The following is a 21,062-nucleotide window of genomic DNA, read 5'->3' as shown; positions in this document are numbered from 1 at the left end:
ATTGATTTGTCAAGACATAAAACTGCATGGGAGGCACACAAACTGCAATGAGGTTTTCATCACAATGAAAACCTTAGAAATTTATCAAAGTAGAAATTTCTCATCCTATTTTTTTGTGGTCATATCATAAGCCACAAAAGTTCTAACTTGGTAAGATATTTACTATACAAACTTAAATAACTGTAAATGTATCTCAGACAAATATAATACATTTATATTTTGTGGATACATGACATTAAAACATAGAAAAACAAAAAGAAAAAACATTTATTGAATGAAAAATTCTACCCTCAATATTAAAATCAAAATGAAAAGGCAAATGATAAAATGGAAAAAAGAATCTTTAATTCACATGTCAGAAAAACAATAAAAACTCTTCACAGCTAGTGCTTTTAAAATTAAATTTCCAGAAAAAAGCACTAGTTTTAGATAGATGAACAATGGGTATACATGGGCAATCCACTAAGTAATAAAGTGGCTCAACCTATCAAAAGTTTTTAAACTTCAGTAATGAAGGGACTGCATTAAAGCAACAAAATACCATTTTACAGTTACTGATTTGGCAAAAATTTAAAAGACTGATGATACTCCACAATAGCATGACATGAGGAAATGGGCTGTAGGCTATAGTTAGTGTAAACTTTCAACAAGGCAATGTTAGTAGAAATTAAACTACAATGTGCTCTGATGAAGCAATTCCATAGCTGAGGCTCTATCCAACAAATGTGTGTGTGGATTATTAGGTAGACCCTGTTGACAATGGAAACAACTTGGAAAGCACTTAAATAGCCTACAAAAGAGGACTGATTAGATACATCATAGTGTATCCATACAATGAAAATACTTTTGCCCTTAAAATGATACATATCTTTGCTGATGTTAAGATGTTAAAAAACAACCTTGAGTGAATAAGGCAGGTAATAACAAAACAGTAGAGGGTGGGGCAAATGTAGGTTTCCAGTTGTTCATATGAAAAATATAATAATAAATAATAAAAGAATAAACTCTGTGTTTCTCACATGCACAACTGTAAACCTATTTCTGTCTCATCCTGTGGAATGAAACCCTATTTTATAGTAAAAAATATACATATGAGGTCTGTCAGGAAAAAGTCCATCCATCATTAATATAATGAGAATGGTTTGCACAACATCGATGTAACCTGGCAGCCAAGGAGAGTGGACAGGAAATGCACACATGCATGAACAATGATGATTTCACTGTACTAATCAGTGGGGGGCAGTAGACGCTGTTGAGTCAGCGTATATACTGAGCGGCTATCGCATTCAAAATGACTAAGCGAGTAGAACAACAAATCTACACCAAATTTTGTGTTAACCTTGAACATTCCTCCATGGAAACTATTCAGGTGATTCAGAAGGCTTTCAGGGATGATGTAATGAATGCAGTGTAAATAAAAGTGTGGCATAAATTCTTCAAAGATGGTTGAGAATCTGTTGAAAGTGACCCATATTCTGGAAGGCCTACAATAAGCAGAACACCTGAGAATGTAGAATGTGTATGGGCTGCAATCAACAAAGATGGGAGACTGATGGCACAAGAACTAGAAGCTGATCTGGGGATTCTAAAAACTATTGTGTCCGAGATTTTGATGCAGAATCTTGGCATGAAACATGTTGTGGCAAAATTCATTCTGTAGCGTCTGCTACCAGAGCAGAAGGAACATCATGCTGCAGTTGCTAATGACTTGATTCAAACCACTATCAAGGGACTAGATTTCCTTGAGAAGGTCATAACCAGAGATAAATGGTGGGTCTACAGCTATGATCTGGAAATAAAGGCCCAGTTGTCCCAATGGAAGTTGCCTGGTACTCCATGTTCACAGGAGGGATGGCAAAGCTGCAGCAACATCAAGAACATGTTAACTGTTGTTTTTGAATGGGAAGGTTTTGTCCATCATGAGTATGCCCCTCTAAGCCAAACTATTAATAGGGAGTACTACCTCAATGTTTTTTTGTCAGTTGAGGTGCAATAATGAAAATGGCTGCAGCTATGGGCAACTATAATTGGCAGCTTCATCATGTCTCAGCATCACATCTTGTGCAGACTTTTTTGGTGGAGTATCAAGTCACCCAGGTGATTCAGCCCAACAGCCCAGATTTGGTGTCCTGTGACTCCTGGCTTTTCCCAACTAAAATCAACTTTGAAATGGAAGAGATTTCTCAGACAGTTGATGAGATTCAGGAAAATACAATGGGACAACTGATGACAATTCCAACAAAGGATTTTGCAGGGTTTGGAACAAAGGAAGAGACGCTGGGAGAACCATGTGAGGTTCCAAGGTGCGTATTTTGAAGGGGACTGAGGTGTCATTGTCCTATGTACAATGTTTCTTGTACGTTGTATCTTTTTCAATAAATGTCTTTATCTTTCATAGTAAATGGCTGGATACCTTCTGGACAGACCTCGTGTATGTATGCATGTGTGTGCATAAAAGATGGACTGAATTTTAATTAAATTTTCACATTTGGAATTCTGGTCAAGATAGAAATGTAGGTAGATACCCTTTCCCTCCTCGCACAACCAAAAGAAGGACAACAAATTTAAAAACAAAAAATAACCACAACTGCCAGAAAATCAAACTGTGTGAAGGTCTGACAACCATGGAGTTAAAGAAGAAACATTTATCCAGATGGGCAGGAGGGGCAGAGATGAGCAGCTGGAAGACTAGGAGGACCCAATTTGTGTGCAAGACAGACCCCGCACCCCAGGGTTACAGAGTGGGAAAAGAAAGCCTCAAAACATCTGGCGGTAAAAACCTGTGGGGGTTGTGACAGCAGGAGAAACTCCCAGCCTCACAGGAGAGTTCATTGGAGAGACCCACAGGGTCTAAGAACAAACACAAACCTACCCACCAAGGACTCAGCACCAGAAGGGCCCAATTTGCTTGTGGGTAGTGGGGGAAGTGACTGAAAGCTGGCCAAGAGCTGAGCAGGTGGCATTGTTCCTTGTCTGACCTCTACCCCACATACAGAGCCATAATACAGCATGTGGGTTACCCCGCCCTTACATATACCCCGAAATATGTAAGGCTCTGCCCCTAACAACATAACAGATGAGCTGAGACAAAGAAATATGGTCCAAATGAAAGAACAGATCAAAACTCCATAAACAGAACTAAGCAATCAATGAAGAGATAGCCAACCTATCAGATGCAGTTGAAAATACTTGTAAGCAGGATGCTCACAGAAATGGCTGAATATGGTTGCAAAATACAGGAAAAAGTGAAGGCTACCCAAGGTGAAATAAAGAAAAATACAGAGGGAACCAACAGTGAGGTGAAGGAAACTGGGACTCAAATCAATGATTTGGAGTAGCAGGAAGAAATAAACATTCAACCAGAACAGAATGAAGAGACAAGAATTCAAAAAAAAAAAATGAGGAGAGACTTAGGAAACTCTGGGACAACTTTAAATGTTCCAACATCCAAATTATAGGGGTACCAGAAGGAAAAGAGGAAGATCAAGAAATTGAAAACTTATTTGAAAAAAATAATGAAGGAGAACTTCCCCAAGCTGACAAAGGAAAGCGTCTTAAAGAAAGTCCAGGAAGCTCAGAGAGTCCCAAAAAGCTGGACCTAAGGAAGCACACACCAAGGCACATCATAATTACATTAGCCAAAATTAAGGAGAGAATCTTGAAAGCAGCAAGAGGAAAGGAGACAGTTACCTACAAAGGAGTTCCTTTACAGGACTACTAGCTGATTTCTCAAAAGAAACCTTATAGGTAAGAAGTATTCTCTGGAAAGAATTATTTGAAGCCACGAAAGGCAAGGACCTACATCTAACCTACATCTGAGATTACTCTAACCAGCAAAGCTATCACTTAGAATGGAAGGGCAGATAAAGTGCTTCCTAGATAGGGTCAAGTTAAAGCAGTTTATTGCCACCAACCCTTTATTATATGAAATGGAATATGATAAAAAATATGAACAGTAAAATGACAACAAATGTACAACTATCAACAACTGAACCTAAAAAACAAAAACAAAAATGATCTGAGCCAACAGCTAGAACAGGAACAGAATCACAGAAATGGAGATCTCATAGGTTGTTATCAGTGGGGAGGGGGAGGGAGGAATGGGGGAAAAGGTACAAGGAACAAGAAGCATAAATAGTAGGTACAAAATAGACAGGGGTTGGCCAAGAATAGTATAGGAAATGGAGAAGCTAAAGAACTTATATGTATGACCCATGGAAATGAACTAAGGGCAGGGAATGCTGGTTGGAGGCAGGGCAGGGCAGCGGGGGGATAAAGGGGACAAAAAATGGGATTAACTGTAATAGCATAGTCAGTAAGACATACTTCAAAAAATAAATATTCACTTTTGTCTATAGGTGTATAATTATGGGAAATCTTTTTTTTTCTGTATTTTCAAGTTTTCCTTAAGCATGCTTTATAATCATAAATAATATACTTAATCCCTTTCTTCTTAATGCAGGGGCAGTGGTAAATTATAAAAGTAAATATGAATGGAGTAATTCATGAGTGACAGTGAGGTAGGTGACTTCGGGAATTTGTATGCTGAAGGAGCTCTATTTTTTCATAGCTTTAGAGTCTTTCAGGGAAATTTTCTCATATAACTTAGAGTTTCTGACTTCCCATAGAGGAGGTAAACTTTCACAAGAAAGAAAGGCTTCCTGATTCCTTAGACCCTCACTCACCTGGGCACAGGCCTCTTGTTAACCCTCTCTCCACAGTCCAGGATGTCCTTGCTACAAAGAGAAATCACTCCTATTTACAGAATCAACTTCCTACATACAGAAAAAGAAATGGGTCTTAGCCAGTGTGGTAGATGTTACTAATTTTATTACTAATGTTTCATCACCATTGTCCAGTTTTCCAATTATCCAGTTTTCATCTCCTTCTGGGCACAGAGAAGGTAACATTTTTCATACCCTAGCAGTTAGGCAGGGCCATAATCTGGTTGTAGTTGGTTAAATATGAGCTGAAGTGATATATCACTTCAGTCTGAGGCATTGGAAAGACTGCACAGGTCCCTAATCTTTCTATTTGGTGATGTGGTGGCAAAGGAGACTGTGTGTTTCAGGGTGGTACAGCTATACGTTGGTGGAGCCTCCTTTGGTCTGGGACCCTGTCTATACTGGCTGACACTGGACATGGAACGTGAGCAAGAAATAAAAAATTATTTTGTAAGTCATTGAGATTTGGGGGTTGGTTGCTAACAGAGCATGATAGCTTATCCTAACTAATACACTAATTCAGCTATACTATGACTATATCAAAACTCAGACTAAAAGCCTTGGTCAATATGAGAAAGAACAATTAAAAAGAAGAGGAAGCTACAGCAATAACAGAGCAGAGGTGTCCATTTCCAACTCTGCACATCTCAAAGGGATTTTTCACAAACCCATAACATGAAACAAAAGGCTCTAAAAAGGCAGATTAGAAATAATGGGACGAGTTGATCTTGACCTAGCAAAACCATGCTCCTCTAGATCTCTTAACATCAGATCTTTGTACAATACAAATTCTGGGCAAAACTTGGCCATCTATGTAACACCTACTGTAGCTTGATGCTACATCACTGGATTTTCCCCTATCTCTAAATTGACAGACATTCTTATGTTTCAGAGACCATACGTAAGTGCTATATCACACAGAATCTGGGCTGGGGGACTGGTGGGCTGGGGGGGTGTTGCCAGGTTATGAGAACTAGATATTACATAGGTCTTTCCACCTTAACTATTCTTGAAAAAGCAATCTTTCTGAGTAAAAATCTCTAACCAAAGTTTTTTCCCCAATATTTAAAAATTGAAAAATATAACACATCACATTTAATGCAAAAACCCCCAAGTTATTTCCTAAAACACAATTCAACACAACAAAACACCTACATAAGTAATAAACTATTACATTTGGACAAAAATTTATGAAAATATCACTTGCTGATCACCAAACATCTGATGGCCAAACAATATTATGGTTATTAACAGCTAGTTGCTCTGTGTGCAATAACATGGCCTCTCTTAATATCATGAACATCTTCACATCCATTTCGTTGATATGCCAATCTATATACTGATCAAAATATTTATATAACTGTTGTTTTACTAATCGTATTTCTGATTAATTTGAAACTTTTCCTATGTGTCATATTTTAAAATGTTGTATTGAATTATATGGATGTAAACATAAGATTTTCCAGTATACACATCGACCAAAAGTCAATACATTAGAGACATGTACATTCACAGGCAATATTCAGTATTCTGAGTCATACAATAGCAGGTTAAATGAATGAAACATTTCTATAAAATAGTAATTATGAATTCTTACAAATTTAGTACTAACATAATGATTAATACATAGAAATTGTTCAAAATATGACCAGTGGGAAAAAAGTAGATTATGAAACTGCCAAGCGCCAGCCAGTGATGTGGGTTTGATTCCCAGTCGGGGCACATGCCTAGGTTGCAGATCTGTTCCCCAGTCAGGGCATGTGCAAGAGAGAACCAACCTATGTTTCTTTCTCACATTGACAATTCTCTCCCTCTCTTTCTCCCCCCCTTTTCCTCTAAAATAAAATTTAAAAAAATAACAGAAAAAGGACTCATGGACATGGACAACAGTGCCAGTACTTGCAGTGGTGGTGGTGGGGGTGGGGGGGGGGGAGAAGGTATAAGGTGATAAAGGGTAATGGAAAAAATATAATTAAAAAAAAAAAAAGAATCCTGTGGTTACCTCTGGACTATGATCTTTAATTTTCTTAGTTTACCTAAGTGTATTTTTTTCAATAACCAGGCATTAATTTTAAAATGTGTATTTTTAAATTCTGTAAATGTAAGCCTTTGCCAAATTGCAGACAAAAAAAATACTTACTTTAAAAACACCTTCCTTTGAACATGAAATAATAGCTCAGGGTATTCTAAAAACAGTTGTATTTTTATAGATGGCTTTTGTTGTTTTTGCTTCATCAGCTCCCAATAGTTGAAAAGTTCTTGATTTGGTAACTATATTCATGTGTACTGGAGTCCTGCCTGGAAAAAAACTAAAAGTCACTTGGCTATGTCCTCTGTATAAGTGATGCTTTTCTTTTCAGCCCTTCTTCCCAGATGGGTTTATTATGTTTCTGCACCTGTCCTATTTGCCCCAATGTTCTTCAAACAGCTACAGAATCATCATGTTCCATCCACTGGTCAATACTTTGGATTTCTGATAATTAGAATGAAAACTGCAGGGAATATAGATCATTCAAGGGAATGAATCCATTTCCACAAAGTTCTTATTGGATCAGTTGACTTAGATATGATATATGATATGACAGAACAACAGCTGCTCTGGTCATACAAATATCTCCCTATTATGAATTCTCACAGCATACTATTAGGCCACACTAGTCCCCTTTATCACCCTGTACTTTGGTCATTTGTATACAAATTTAATCTCTTCTATAACATTATCTGCAATTTAAAAATAGTCAGCATAACTTTAAAAAATATTTTGTCTCTCTGAATTCTAGTAGATTTTTCATATTTGCAAATTCTTAATAAATATGTAATGCTCAACCTCAATAAATTCATTATAAAAACATAAGAAATTGTATGTTGTATGTACAAGAATACTTTTGGGACTATTTCAAAATTAAAATATAGAAACATAAGTACTCTTTAGTAGGCAGTAAAATACATTAAGGTGTATCTCAATAATGACATACTATACAGTGATTTTATAATGTAATAGTACTGCTCTGACCAGGTAGCTCAGTTGGCTAGAGTGTCGTCCTGATATGCCAAGGTTGTGGGTTCAATCTCCAGTTAAGGCACATACAAGAAGCAACCAATGAATGCATAAATAGGTGGAACAACAAATCAATGCTTCTCTCACTCTTCTTTCCTCTCCTTCTTGAAAAATCAATAAATAAAATATTTTAAAAAGTATTTAAAAAGTAATAGTACCATACCCAATGCATTATTAAGTGAGGCAGGCAGGTTACAGAATTTACAAAGTGATACCAGAGTGGTATCAGCAGCATGGATGCATGAGGGGTCCTCCAGCTTCTTGCTCTTGAAGTTACAAGTTGGACAACTATAATTCAACAAAGAAGTCCCTGTTCAATACACAAACATGTCTGAGAGAGCTGTGCATTAAAATGTGAAGGTGGGCACATTTGAGAGAACAAGGGAGGACAGAGATGGGCGCCACAGACCCAAAATGTGGAGCTTATTGTGACTCCAGAAAACTCAGGAGCAGGGGAGTAGTTGGGTTACAGTGGACACACTCTGCAGCCCTAAGGAGCAGGGGCTAAAATCAACACTCTTGCCTAAGTAGTCAGTACATACTACAGCTGAACTCAGTGGTAGGGGCAGAAAGGAAAAAAAAGGTGTGCCAGCTGTGGTCTAGCAGCTGCCATTACTGGGTAGAAAACAAAGCCCCAGACACATAACTGCTTCCCCTCACCTCTCAGACAAGTAGCCCTAGCAGATTCTGTAGCTGCTAAGTGTTAGGTTGCAACATACACTCTCTAGGCAGTCCTGAGGACTAGAAAAGCAGAAATGTTTCTCTCCAAGCGGCAGGCACATACTGTGGTTAAATCCACTGATAGAAACAGAGACACAAAGGTGTGTCAACTGAGGTTTGGCAGCCACCATTACTGGAAGGAGAACAAGGTAAAAAACGTGGAACAGGCCCAACTTGTCCCTATCCATTGCAGTGGAGGCACCTGGGACACCTCAGGCAGTACAGCACTGCTGGAAGCATCCAGTTGCAGGAGGCAGCACCATCTCAAGAGCCCCACTGTCCACTACATTTCCCCACCAGCATAGAGCCCTGAGACCAAGGCAACCTGCTGACAGAGGGGATGCCCACTTTCCCAGGGAGGACAGGGCATTTTCCATAGGCAAGGTAGTGCCATCCTACAGAGATCCCAGAAGCCCCAGCAGTGCAAGTTAAGAGAAAAATAAAACTTGTGCCACCTACTGGAAAACAAATGAAAGACTTTTACTTACCAACCTAAACAGTGAAGCACTGAATACCTGTTAAAAAAGCAGATTTCATTCCTATGAAAGCAGAAACATAGTCCATCAAATACCATGAGTAATCAAGGTAACTAGGTAGCTGAGAAACAAAATAAAGAACCTCCAGAAAGTACAGTTAAAGACATGGAAACATGATAGAAAGGACAGAGAATTTGAGATTGCCATTCTGAAAAAACTCAACAAGATACAAGATAACTCAGAAATATAGTTTAATGAACTCAGAAATAAAATCGATGAATGAAACAAGTACTTTACCAAAGAAATTAAAACTATAAAAATAAATCAAATTCTGGAGCTGAAGAACTCAATAATAAAAGAGAAGAAGAATGAGCTTAAGAAACAGAGCAGACCAGATGGAGAAAAGACTTAGTGATACTGTCCTGGCTGGTGTGGATCAGTTGGTTGGAGTGCTGTCCCTGTACACCAAAGGGTCGCTGGTTCTATGCTTGGTCAGGGCACATACCTAGATTGCAGGATCCATCCCTGGTCAGGTTGTCAACGGAGGGCAGCTGATCAATGTTTCTTTCTCTCTCTCTCTCTCTTTCTAAAAATCTGTGAACACATTGTTGAATGAGAATAAACCTTAAAAAACAGAATTAGTGATATCGAAGATAGAAATCTAGAAATGATCCAGATGAAGTGAGAGATCTAATAGTAAAAAAAGAGAAAAAACCTAGGAGAAATATCTGACTCCATCACAAAAAGCAGTATAAGAATAATGGGTAAACCAGAAGGAGATGAGAGGGAGGAGGGAACTGAGAGCCTATTGAAATACATAACCAATGAGAACTTCCCAAACCTACAGAAAGAACTGATCCTTGAATTCAAGAGGCTAACACAATACCTAGTTATCTCAATCCAAAAAAAGGCTTTCTCCAAGGCACATTGTATTAAAACTGTCAAAAATTTATGACAGAATTCTCAAAGCATCTAGGAAAAAGAAGATGGTAACCTAAAAAGAATCCCATTAGATTATTATAGGGGTTTTCAACAGAAACTCTACAAAAAACAAGAAAAGAGTTTCTGTATCTAGATCCAAATATTCAAATTATTGAAAGAGAGAAATCACCAGCCAAGAATAATTTATCTAGCAAAGTTATCCTTTGGATATGAAAGAGAAATAAAGATTTTTCCAGACATACAGAAGCTGAGGAAATTCACAAGACCTGAATTATAGGAAACACAGAAGGGTGTTCTTCTACCTGAGACAAGAAGAAAAAAGAATACAAAACTATGAATAAGATGACTGACAGACAGAAGCAGAAAATTGTAATCCTTGTTCAGAAAAGGATATCAAACAATAAATATAACATAAATGTTAAAGGAGGCAAAAACATTTAAAAAAGAATACAATATCTACTGCAAGTCGGAAATAAACTCACAGCATAAATAGGGATAATTTGTGAAAACAAAAACATAAAAGAGGAGGGGGAAAGGTCTGAATTTGCACAAGGGAATGGATAAGGTACAATTAGAAGAAAAAGAACTATGTATCTGAAACTAAACTTGCTTTTACACAAACCTAATGGCAACCACACATACACACTCACATACAAGTCTAGAACTGAGACAAATAACAACAACAACAAAAAACCATACAAACAAAAAGAGGAAACAAAGAAAAAAATCATAGGATACCACCAAACTAACATCACAGACAGAAACATGAGGGAAAAGAAACAATGGAAACACAAAACTACCACATAACAAAACATAAATGAGCTTAAAAATCCTTACATATCTATAATCACCCTAAATGTAAATGGACTGACCTCACCAATAAAAAGGCACAGAATAGTGGGATTGATAAAAAACCACCACTACCACCACCACCACCAATAATAACAACAACAACAAAAACAATATGCTCCTTTCAGGAGATACATCTTAGCTGCAAAGATAAACACATAAACAAAGTAAAGTGGTGGAAAAGGATACTCCAAGCCAATGGCATTCACAGAAAAGCAGGTGTAGCCACAATTATATCAAACAAAATAGATTTCAAGATAAAAAATAACAAGAGACAAAGATGGGTATTTTATACTGATAAAGGAGTTAATACATCAAGAAGACATAACTTATTAATATACATGCACCAAATCTCACAGCACCAAAAGATATAAAGCAATTATGCAAACAGAACTAAAGGGAGAAACTGACAAACACAATCATATAGGGGACCTAAATGCCCCATTGATAGCTATAGATAGATCATCCAAACAGAAAATCAATAAGGAAATATCTTCCTTAATGACACATTAAACCAAATAGACATAATGAATATTTACAGAGTTTTTCATACCAGAACACCAGATTATACATTCTTCTCTAATGCACCTGGAATATTCTCAAGGATAGACTATATGTTGGGGAAACAAAATCAGCTTTAACGAATTTAAGAAGACTGAAATCATACCAAATATATTCTTCGGCCACAATGCTTTGAAATTGAAAATCAACTGCAAAAAGAAAGCAGGAAAAATCACAAATATGTGGAGGTCATACAACATGTTACTAAGCAACAACGGTCAAAGAAGAAATTTTTTAAAAGATCAAAAGGTCTCACCATTAACAGGAATCAACAAAACGAACAAGCAAGCAAAGTATAGTCAAAGACATTGAAATTGAGAACAGGCTGACAGTGATCAGAAGGGAGAGGGGAGGGGGTAAAGGGTGAAGAGTTTACAGGAACAATTATAAAGGACATATGGCCAAAAACAAGGGAAAGTGGAAATGTGGGAGGGAGGCGGGGAGGGCTGGGATGGTGGGGAGGGGTGGGAGGAAAAGGCAGAAAACTGTATTTGAACAATAATAATAAAAAAAACCACTTAACTTCCAGTCAAGATGGAGGTATATGTAGACACACTGTGCCTCCTTGCACAACCAAAATAAGCGCAACAAAAATTTAGAAACAAAAACACAAGCAGTACTGACAGAACACTGAACTGTATGGAAGTCCAACACAAAGCAGTTAAAGAAGAAACATTCATGCAGACCCAGTAGAAGGGGCTGAGTTGGTTGGCTGGGCAGAGAGGGCTCGATGGAAAAAAAGTGGTGGCTGGCGGACCCTGGACACCAGGTGGGAGCCTGCACACCCAGTGAGGTAGAGGATTGTGGAGAGGTGTGGTGGGCAAGGTGGCTGGTGGACCAGGCGGTCCCACATTCTCGTGCAGATAAACCAGGGGAAACTGGGGAGTGGGACAAACTGAGCAGCCCAGGGTCTCAGAGCAGGGAAATAAAGCCTCAAAACACTGACTGAAAACACCTGTGGGGGTTGAGGTTCCCGGAGAGACTCCCAGCCTCACAGGAAAATTCACTGGAGAGGCTCACAGGGTCCCAGGGCGTACACAAACCCACCCACACGGAAATCAGCTCCAGAAGGGCCCAGTTTGTTTGGGGGAATTGGCAGAAGGGACTGAAATCCAGCAGAGAGTGGAGCAAGGGCCCTGGTTCCCTCTCAAACCCCTCCCCCACAAAAAGCATCAAAACCCAGAACATGGGTTGCCCAGCCCTGGTAAATACCTAAGGCTCTGACCCTCACTACTTAACAGGCGCGTCAAAACAAAACAAAACAAAAAAAGGGGCTCAAACCAAAGAACAGATCAAAGCTTCAGAACACATACAACTAAGTGATGAAGACATAGGCAACCTATCAGATGTACAGTTCAAAGAACTGGTGATCAGGATGCTTACAGAATTGGCTAAATTTGGTCACAAATTAGACGAAAAAATGAAGGCTACACTAAGCGAAATAAAAGAAAATGCACAAGGAACCAAGAGTGATGGGAAGGAAACTGGGACTCAAATCAGTGGAGTGGACCAGAAAGAAGAAAGAAACCACCAAATAGAAAAGAATGAAGAAACAAGAATTCAAACAAAATGAGGAGAAGCTTAAGAACCTCCAGGACTGGACTGAGCACGGGCTGGGAACCAAAGTGTCCCAGGTTCGATTCCCAGCCAGGGTACATTCCTGGGTTGCAGGCCATAACCTCAAGCAACCGCACATTGATGTTTGTTTCTCTCTCTCCCTCTCCCTCTCTCTCCCTTCCCTCCCTAAAAATAAAATAAATAAATAAAATCTTAAAAAAAAAAAAAAGAACCCCCAGGACATCTTTAAACGTTCCAACATCCAAATTATAGAGGTACCAGAAGGGGAAGAGGAAGAGCAACAAGTGGAAAAGTTATTTGAACAAATAATAAAGGCGAACTTCCCCAATCTGTCAAAGGAAATAGATTTCCAGGAAGTCCAGGAAGCTCAGAGTCCCAAAGAAGTTGGTCCCAAGGAGGAACACACCAAGGCACATCATAATTACATTAGCCAAGATAAAAATGAAGGAGAGAATCTTAGAATCAGCAAGAGATAAGGAGACAGTAACCTACAAAGGAGTTCCCATCAGACTGTCAGCTGATTTCTCAAAAGAGACCTTACAGGCAAGAAGGGCTGGAAAGAAGTATTCCAAGTCATGAAAGGCAAGGACCTACATCCAAGATTGCTCTATCCAGCAAAGCTTTCATTTATAATGGAAGGGCAGACAAAGTGCTTCTCAGATAAGGTCAGGTCAAAGGGGTTCATCATCACCAAGCCCTTATTATATGAAATAGTAAAGGGACTTATCTAAGAAAAAGAAGATGTATAGTAAAATGACAGCAAACGCACACTTATTACAACCACACCTAAAATAAAAACAAACTAAGCAAACAACTAGAACAGGAACAGAACCACAGAAATGGAGATCACATGGAGGGTTAGCAACAGGGGAGTGGGAGGAGGGGAGAGGGGGAAAAGGTACAGAGGGTAAGTAGCATAGATGGTAGGTAGAAAACAGACAGGGGGAGGGCAAGAATAGTATGGGAAATGTAGAAGCTAAAGAACTTATAAGTATGACCCATGGACATGAACTAAAGGGGGGGAATGTGGGTGAGAGAGGGTGTGCAGGGTGGAGGAGAGTGAAGGGGGGAAATGGGACAACTGTAATTGCATAATCAATAAAAACTATTTAAAAACTTAAATAAAAAATAACAAAAGATACATAAAGACAAGTATTGTCATTGGAATGACAATATGACATATCAAAATTTTTAGGATACAGCAAAAGTGCCAATAGTTTATAGTATTACCTGAAGAAGCAAAAAAAAAAAAAAATCTCAAATAACCCCACACTGCACTTTTAAGAACTAAAAAAAGAACAAATGAAGCATAAGGTCAGTAAAAAGAAGGAAATAAGAAAAATTAGAAGAGACAGAAAAACATTGATGTGAGAGAGAAACATCGATTGGTTGCCTCCTATAAGTGCCCCAACAGGGATCAAATCTGCAACCTAGGTATGTGCCCTGACAGGAATTGAACCCACAACCTTTTGGTGTATGGGATGATGCTCCAAGGCACTCCACCAGGGCCAAAGAGCTTGTTCTTTAAAAAGATTGATAAACCTCTGGCTAGACTCACTAAGAAGAAAAAAGATTCAAATAAACAAAATCAAGAAAGAAAGTGAACTTACAACAGACATGAGACCTATACAATAATGCTATGAAAGACTTACCTAATTTTGCCATGTATAACTCACACTTTTCTGCCCAAACTTTTAAGGGAAAAATAAGAATGCACATAACACATGGGTAGTACTAATTCCATATCCATATAAATGTTTTAAATTCTTTTATTTATGCTTATGCATTAAGAGTGTAACTCTAGAAAGCAATAACAATGTCCGTATGCAAAGCAATACCCTGGAATATGATCATTGGTTTTGTTTCTAAATATAAGTAAATAAATAATTGAATTAAAAATTAAAATGAAATATTTTTTCCTGAAAGTTTGGCCCAAAAACGTAGGCATGCAGTACACACAGGAGCACATTATACATAACAACATAAGGTATATAACGCCAAATTCAACAACCTAGAAGAAATGGATAAATGCTCAGAAATATATAACCTACTTAGACTGAATCCTGAAGAACTGGAAAATCTAAATAGACCAATCAACAGGAAGGATATTGAAATTACCATAAAAAACCTTCCCAAAATAAAAGTCTAAGACCAGATGGCTTCACCTGTGAATTCTACCAAACAGTCAAAGAATATTTAACACCAGATAATACATTATGATCAAGTGAGGTTCATTCCAGGGGGGCAAGGAGGTTCAACATATGCAAATCGATCAATGTGATACCACATTAACAAAGTGAAGGATAAAAATCATATGATCATATAAATAGATGCAGAGAAAGCATTTGACAAGATACAATATCCATTTATGATTAAAATGCTCAATAAAATAGGTATGGAAGGGAAGTACCTCAACATAATAAAGACTATATGACGAAACCTCAGCTAATATCATACTCAATGGTGAAAAACTGAAAGTGTTTCATCTAAGATCAGAAACAAGACAAGGATGCCCACTCTTACCACTGTTATTCAGGATAGTATTGGAAGTCTCAACCAGAGCAATCAGGCAAGAGAAAAAAAATAAAAGTCATACAAAAATTGGAAATGAAGAAAATGTTACTTTTTGCAGATGACCTCATTCTTTATGTAGAAAATCCTAAAGACTCCACCAAAAAACTGCTAGAAACAATAAAGAAATACAGCAGAGTTGCAAATGTACAAATATCCAATGAAATTTTAGAAAAAAACTATAAGGTATTAAAAGAAATTAAAGATGACACCAAAAAATGAAAATGTATTATATGTTCATGGATTACAAGAATCAACATAATTAAAATGTCCATATTATCCAAAGCAATACATAGATTTAATTAAATCACATGAAAATCCCAATGGCATTTTTTAGAGTACAACAACAAAAAAATCAAATTTGTATGGAACCACAAAAGACCCCAAATAGCCAAAGCAATCCTGAGAAAAAGAACAAAAACAAAGGTATCAAAGCTACAAATTATAACTAATAATTTGATTACAAATTAATAATTATTATCCAATAATTAATAGACATAAAGAGAAGAATGGTGGTTTCCAGGGGCTGGATGGAGGAGGCAATGGGGAGTTATTGTTTAATGGGTATAGAATTTCCATTCTGGGAAACTGAAGAAATTCTGGAGATGGATGGTGGTGATGGCTGTGCAACAATGCAAATGTTCTTAATGACACTCAACTACTTAAAAATAGTTAAAATGGTAAATTTTCTGTTATGAATATTTATCTACAAAAACCCCTCACAAACTGATGAGATTGGTTACCTACAATTGGATGACTGGGTACAGTGGAAAAAATGGAGGAATGGGACTGGGAAAGAAGCAATGATGAAGAGTGACTGAGTAGATCTTTTGTCTAATTTTGACTTTTAGAAACATGTTAATGTTTCACATACACAAAAGAGTAAAGACAAAAAGAACTGTATGAGGTATGGGGGTATTGTTAGCAATTCTTAAATTTTCTACTTAGGACTAAGCAAATAAATGTATTGTGGTTCATTAGAGTTAAGTTTTTCAATGTTGGGGAAAGGAATTACAAAAAAGCAAATGGAGGCAGCAAAAATAAGCCCTGTGGTATTGAAGCAGAACTGAAGATATCATATGAAATCATGGATTATCTGTACAGGTATACATGCAGATAGATACAGATATGCATGTGTGTAGACACATACATATTTCATAGTTGAGAGGCACAAGAAGCAATGACATCCCAGTAGCATAAAGCACATCTAACCTTGATTTTTAAATATCATTTTCTGCCCTGACTGGTGTGATCACAATGGATTGAGCGCCAGTCTGCAAACCAAAGGGTCACCAGTTCCATTCCCAGTCAGGGTACATGCCTGTGTTTTGGGTCAGGTACCCAGCGTGGGGCATGTGAGGGGCAACCACACATTGATGTTTCTCTCCCTCTAATTCTCCCTCCCTTCTCCTCTCTCTAAAAAATACATAAAATCTTGAAAAAATTAAGTATCATTTTCTAGTAAAAAGAGCCAGTGTTCCCTGGGAAATGTGCTGATTCAGGACTGAGACTGGTAAAGTACAGTATCAGCTTGGAACGTTTTGTGGTGCATGAAAATAAGGAAGTAATAAAAAATAAAGTAATAAAGAGAACACATTGAAAGGAGGAAGGAGCCCACTGGAAGGGGCTCCCAGTGGGCCAAATTTGGAACAATCTGACCAACAAAATAGTGAGAGTAATGGATTATAACCTATAGAATAACAACAATAAATGCAGTCTATACTTATATAATTTAGTAAATAAGTAAATGGGGGAGAAGGAAAATCTCTTTCAGGAGATTCTAATTAATAAATAAAGAAGAAATGATGGAAACAAACAAAAAAGATACCATTAGGCAAATAGCTGGTAATAACATTTTCAGGCAAGAATCATCAATGGATTAAGAATAGTAGCTGAGCCTTGGCTGGTATGACTCAGTGGACTGAGCACCAGCCTGCAAAGCAAATGGTCACCAGTTCAATTGCCAGTCAGGACATATGCCTGGGTTGCAGGCCAGGTAGGGGGTGTGTGAGGGACAACCACACATTGATGTTTCCCTCCCTCTCTTTCTCTCTCCCTCCCCCCTCCCTAAAAATAAATAAGTAAATAATTTTTTAAAGAAAGAAGAATTATTTATTTTTAGAAAAGGTTAGGTAAAATTAGAATGAGAAACAAGAAATTTATATAGATTTAAAGTATTTCTCCATAATACACATTAATCATAACAGAAAAAATAGTGGAGACGCCACAGTAATCAACTGCCTAAGTTAACACTCTAATAATGAAACAAATGGCTTCATGGATTTCCTGATATGGAGCACTGAAAACATCATTTTGGGGGTATTCTTGCCTCAAATGCATAATCAGAATTAAATCACGAGGAAGCATCAGACAATCTCAATTTGAGGAACATTCTCCATGGCAAAATTTACAAAATAAATGGCATGCTCTCTTCAAGTGTCAAGGTCAGTAAAGACAAAGAAAGACTGAGGAACTGTGCCAGATCAAAAAGACTAAAGGAATAAAATTCCATACAATTAAAAAAAAAAGACTAAGGAGACTTACTAAGGCAACATATGATTGTGGATTGGATCCTTGTCCAGAAAAAGAACATTAAGAGACATTGATCTCCTGGTTTTGATCATGTACTGTGATTATGTAAGATGTTAACATACGGAGAAGCTAGGTGAAGAGCATGTGGGAATTCCATTTTTTTTTTTGCAACAGTTTTAAGTCTAAAACTAATTTAAAATGAAAAGTTAAAAAAATTTTTTAAATGAACAATTAGGTGTGCAGAGAGCAGGGAGGGCCTTTCAGTTCACCTCCAGGGAACCCAGTAATTTACTTCAATGGCACCTACTGGAAACCAGATCATGTTGGCAGAAGGGAGGATGATGGTGTTAGGTGGATTGAGTGCTGGCCTGCAAACCAAAGGGTCACCTGTTTGATTCCCAGTTAGGGCACATGTCTGGGTTGTGAGCCAAATCCCCAGTAGGGGGCAAGGCAATCCTCACGTTGGCTGCCCAGAGGCAACCGTACATTGATGTTTCTCTCCCTCTCTTTCTCCCCCCTTCCCCTCAAAAAAGAAGGAAAGAAAAGCACATCTTTAAAAAAAAAAGAATTTTAGGGACATTAGAAGAAAACCTGATACACCTTGAACTTGGCTTTCAGATGTTCAACAGCAATTCTTTCCTTCTCTGAACATCTCTCTTGGAGGAGAGTCAAGAAAAAGCAATAATGGACTTCCAGTCAAGATGGAGGCATAGGTAGATACACTGCGCCTCCTCCCACAACCAAAAGAAGGACAACAGCAATTTAAAAACAAAAAACAACCAGAACTGACAGAAAATTGAACTGTATGAAAGTCTGACAATGAGGAGTTAAAGAAGAAACATTCATCCAGACTGGTAGGAGAGCTGGAAATGTGCAGCAGGGCAGAGAGGACTGCAGCAAGGTAGCTGCTGGAGGACTGGGCAGGCAAGGCGGTGGCTGGCGGGTGGGGCTGGGCAAGGTGGTGGCTTGCAGATTGGGTAGTCCCACATTCACATGGAGAAAACCAGGAGGAACAACTGGGGAGCAAGACAGACCATGCAACCCAGACAGAGTTCCAGCACGGGGAAATAAAGTCAAAATCTCTGACTGAAAACACCCCATGGAGGTTGCAGCGGCAGTGGGAGAAACTCCCAGCCTCACAGGAGAGTTTGTTGGAGAGACCCACCGGGGAATCAGAATGTACACAAACCCACCCACCTGGGAATCAGCACCAGAATGGCCCAATTTGCTTGTGGGTAACAGAGGAGTGACTGAAAACCAGCAGAGAGTTGAGCAAGCAGCACTATTCCCTCTTGGACCCCTCCCCCACATACAGCTCACAATGCAGCGATGTGGGTTGCCCTGCCACAGTGAACACCTAAGGCTCCGACCCCTTACTACGTAACAGGCATGCCCAGATGGGGAAAAATGTCCCAAGTGAAAGAACAGTTCCAAGCTCCAGAAAAAATACAGCTAATTGACAAAGAGACAGCCAACCTATCAGATGCACAGTTCAAAACACTGGTTATTAGGATGCTCCAGTAACTCACTGGGTACTTCAACAGCATAAAAAAGACCCAGACAGCAATGAAGGTTGCATTATGCGAAATAAAGAAAAATCTACAGGGAACCAACAGTGACAGGAAGGAAATCAGGACTCAAATCAACGATTTGGAGCAGAAGGAAGAAATAAACATTCAACCAGAACAGAATGAAGAAACAAGAACTCAGAAAAATGAGGAGAGGCTTAGGAACCTCCAGGACATCTTTAAATGTTCCAACATCTGAGTCATAGGGGTGCCAGAAGGAGAAGACCAAGAAATTGAAAACTTATTTGAAAACATAATGAAGGAGAACTTCCCCAATCTGACAAAGGAGATAGACTTCTAGGAAGTCCAGGAAGCTCAAAGAGTCCCAAAGAAGCACACACCAAGGCACATCATAATTACATTGGGATTAAGGATAAGGAAAGAACCTTAAAAGCAGCAAGAAAAAAGGAGACAGTTACTTACAAAGGAGTTCCCATTAGACTATCAGCTGATTTCTCAAAAAAACAAAAAAACTTTGTGGGCAAGAAGGGGCTGGCAAGAAGTATTTGAAGTCATGAAACGCAAGGATCTATATCCAAGATTACTCTCTCCAGCAAAGCTCTCATTTAGAATGGAAGAGCAGATAAAGTGCTTCCCAAATAAGGTCAAGTTAAAGAAGTTCATCATCACCAAGCCATTATTATATGAAATATTAAAGGGACTTATCTTGGAAAAGATTAAAAATATGAACAGTAAAATGACAACAAACTCACAGCTATTAACTGAACCTAAAAAAAAGACAAAAACAAACTAAGCAAACAACTAGAACAGGAATAGAATCACAGAAATGGAGATCACATGGAGGATTACCAGTGGGGGAGTTGGTGGGGGAGAGAGGGGGGAAAAGGTACAGAGAATAAGTAGCATAAATGGTAGGTAAAAAATAGACAGGGGGAGGTAAGGAATAGTATAGGAAATGTAGAAGCCAAAGAACTTATATATGTATGATCCATGGACATGAACTAAAGGGGGGGGGATGTGGGTGGGAGGGGGTGTGCACAGCAGAGGGGAATAAAGGGGGGAAATGGGACAACTGTAATAACATAATCAATAAAATATATTTTTATGAAAAAAGGAATAAGGATGAACCAAGATGTTTTTGAAGAGTCAACTCCCTACTTCCCACACAGGAGAGAGGTCAGGGAAGACTTGCCACTCTGCCCAATCCCAGTGTTACAGTTTAAGGCTGAGGTTCTCACTGCCTAGGGCCACAATCTGTCCTAATTTCAAAGGTTTGGCAGTGATTAGAGCACCGGAGTCACAGATACCTCACAATCATACACTTGGTGCTGCACAAATGGTCAGTGTCACAAAAACACAACCACACATCCACTCCTGAGACACACAGGACACAATCACACTAATAATAGATTCCTCCACACACTTATACACAGTCATAATCTCACATCTACTAAAAAGACACACAGTCACAAAACCTCACCACCAAGACAGACGAAATCTGTCATATATTCACAGACTCCCT

The 21,062-nt window shown here is 38.4% G+C and overlaps 1 protein-coding gene across 6 annotated transcripts in view; it reads right to left on the bottom strand.

Annotated features, from left to right (window-relative positions):
- ZNF565 (zinc finger protein 565) overlaps window positions 1–21,062 on the bottom strand; it is a 53,988-nt gene that overhangs the window by 32,154 nt on the left and 772 nt on the right. For 2 of the 6 annotated variants that reach the window (XM_036012875.1, XM_036012879.1), the window contains exons 2-3: window positions 6,865–7,022; window positions 4,686–4,736 (exon numbers count right to left, since the gene is read on the bottom strand). The exons of 1 other annotated variant lie outside the window; for it this stretch is intronic. The gene's annotated coding sequence lies outside the window, so the exon portion shown is untranslated. Of the gene's footprint in view, window positions 1–4,685; window positions 6,451–6,864; window positions 7,023–21,062 lie in introns of those variants that run through there. 3 more of the 6 variants (XM_036012877.1, XM_036012880.1, XM_036012876.1) reach the window with 3 other exon arrangements.

This window comes from Phyllostomus discolor, chromosome 12 (assembly GCF_004126475.2).
Source record: "Phyllostomus discolor isolate MPI-MPIP mPhyDis1 chromosome 12, mPhyDis1.pri.v3, whole genome shotgun sequence".
In the NCBI taxonomy this organism is placed as follows: domain Eukaryota; kingdom Metazoa; phylum Chordata; class Mammalia; order Chiroptera; family Phyllostomidae; genus Phyllostomus; species Phyllostomus discolor.
Note: the sequence above shows the minus strand (reverse complement) of the source record. Positions and strands in the feature narration are given on the sequence as shown.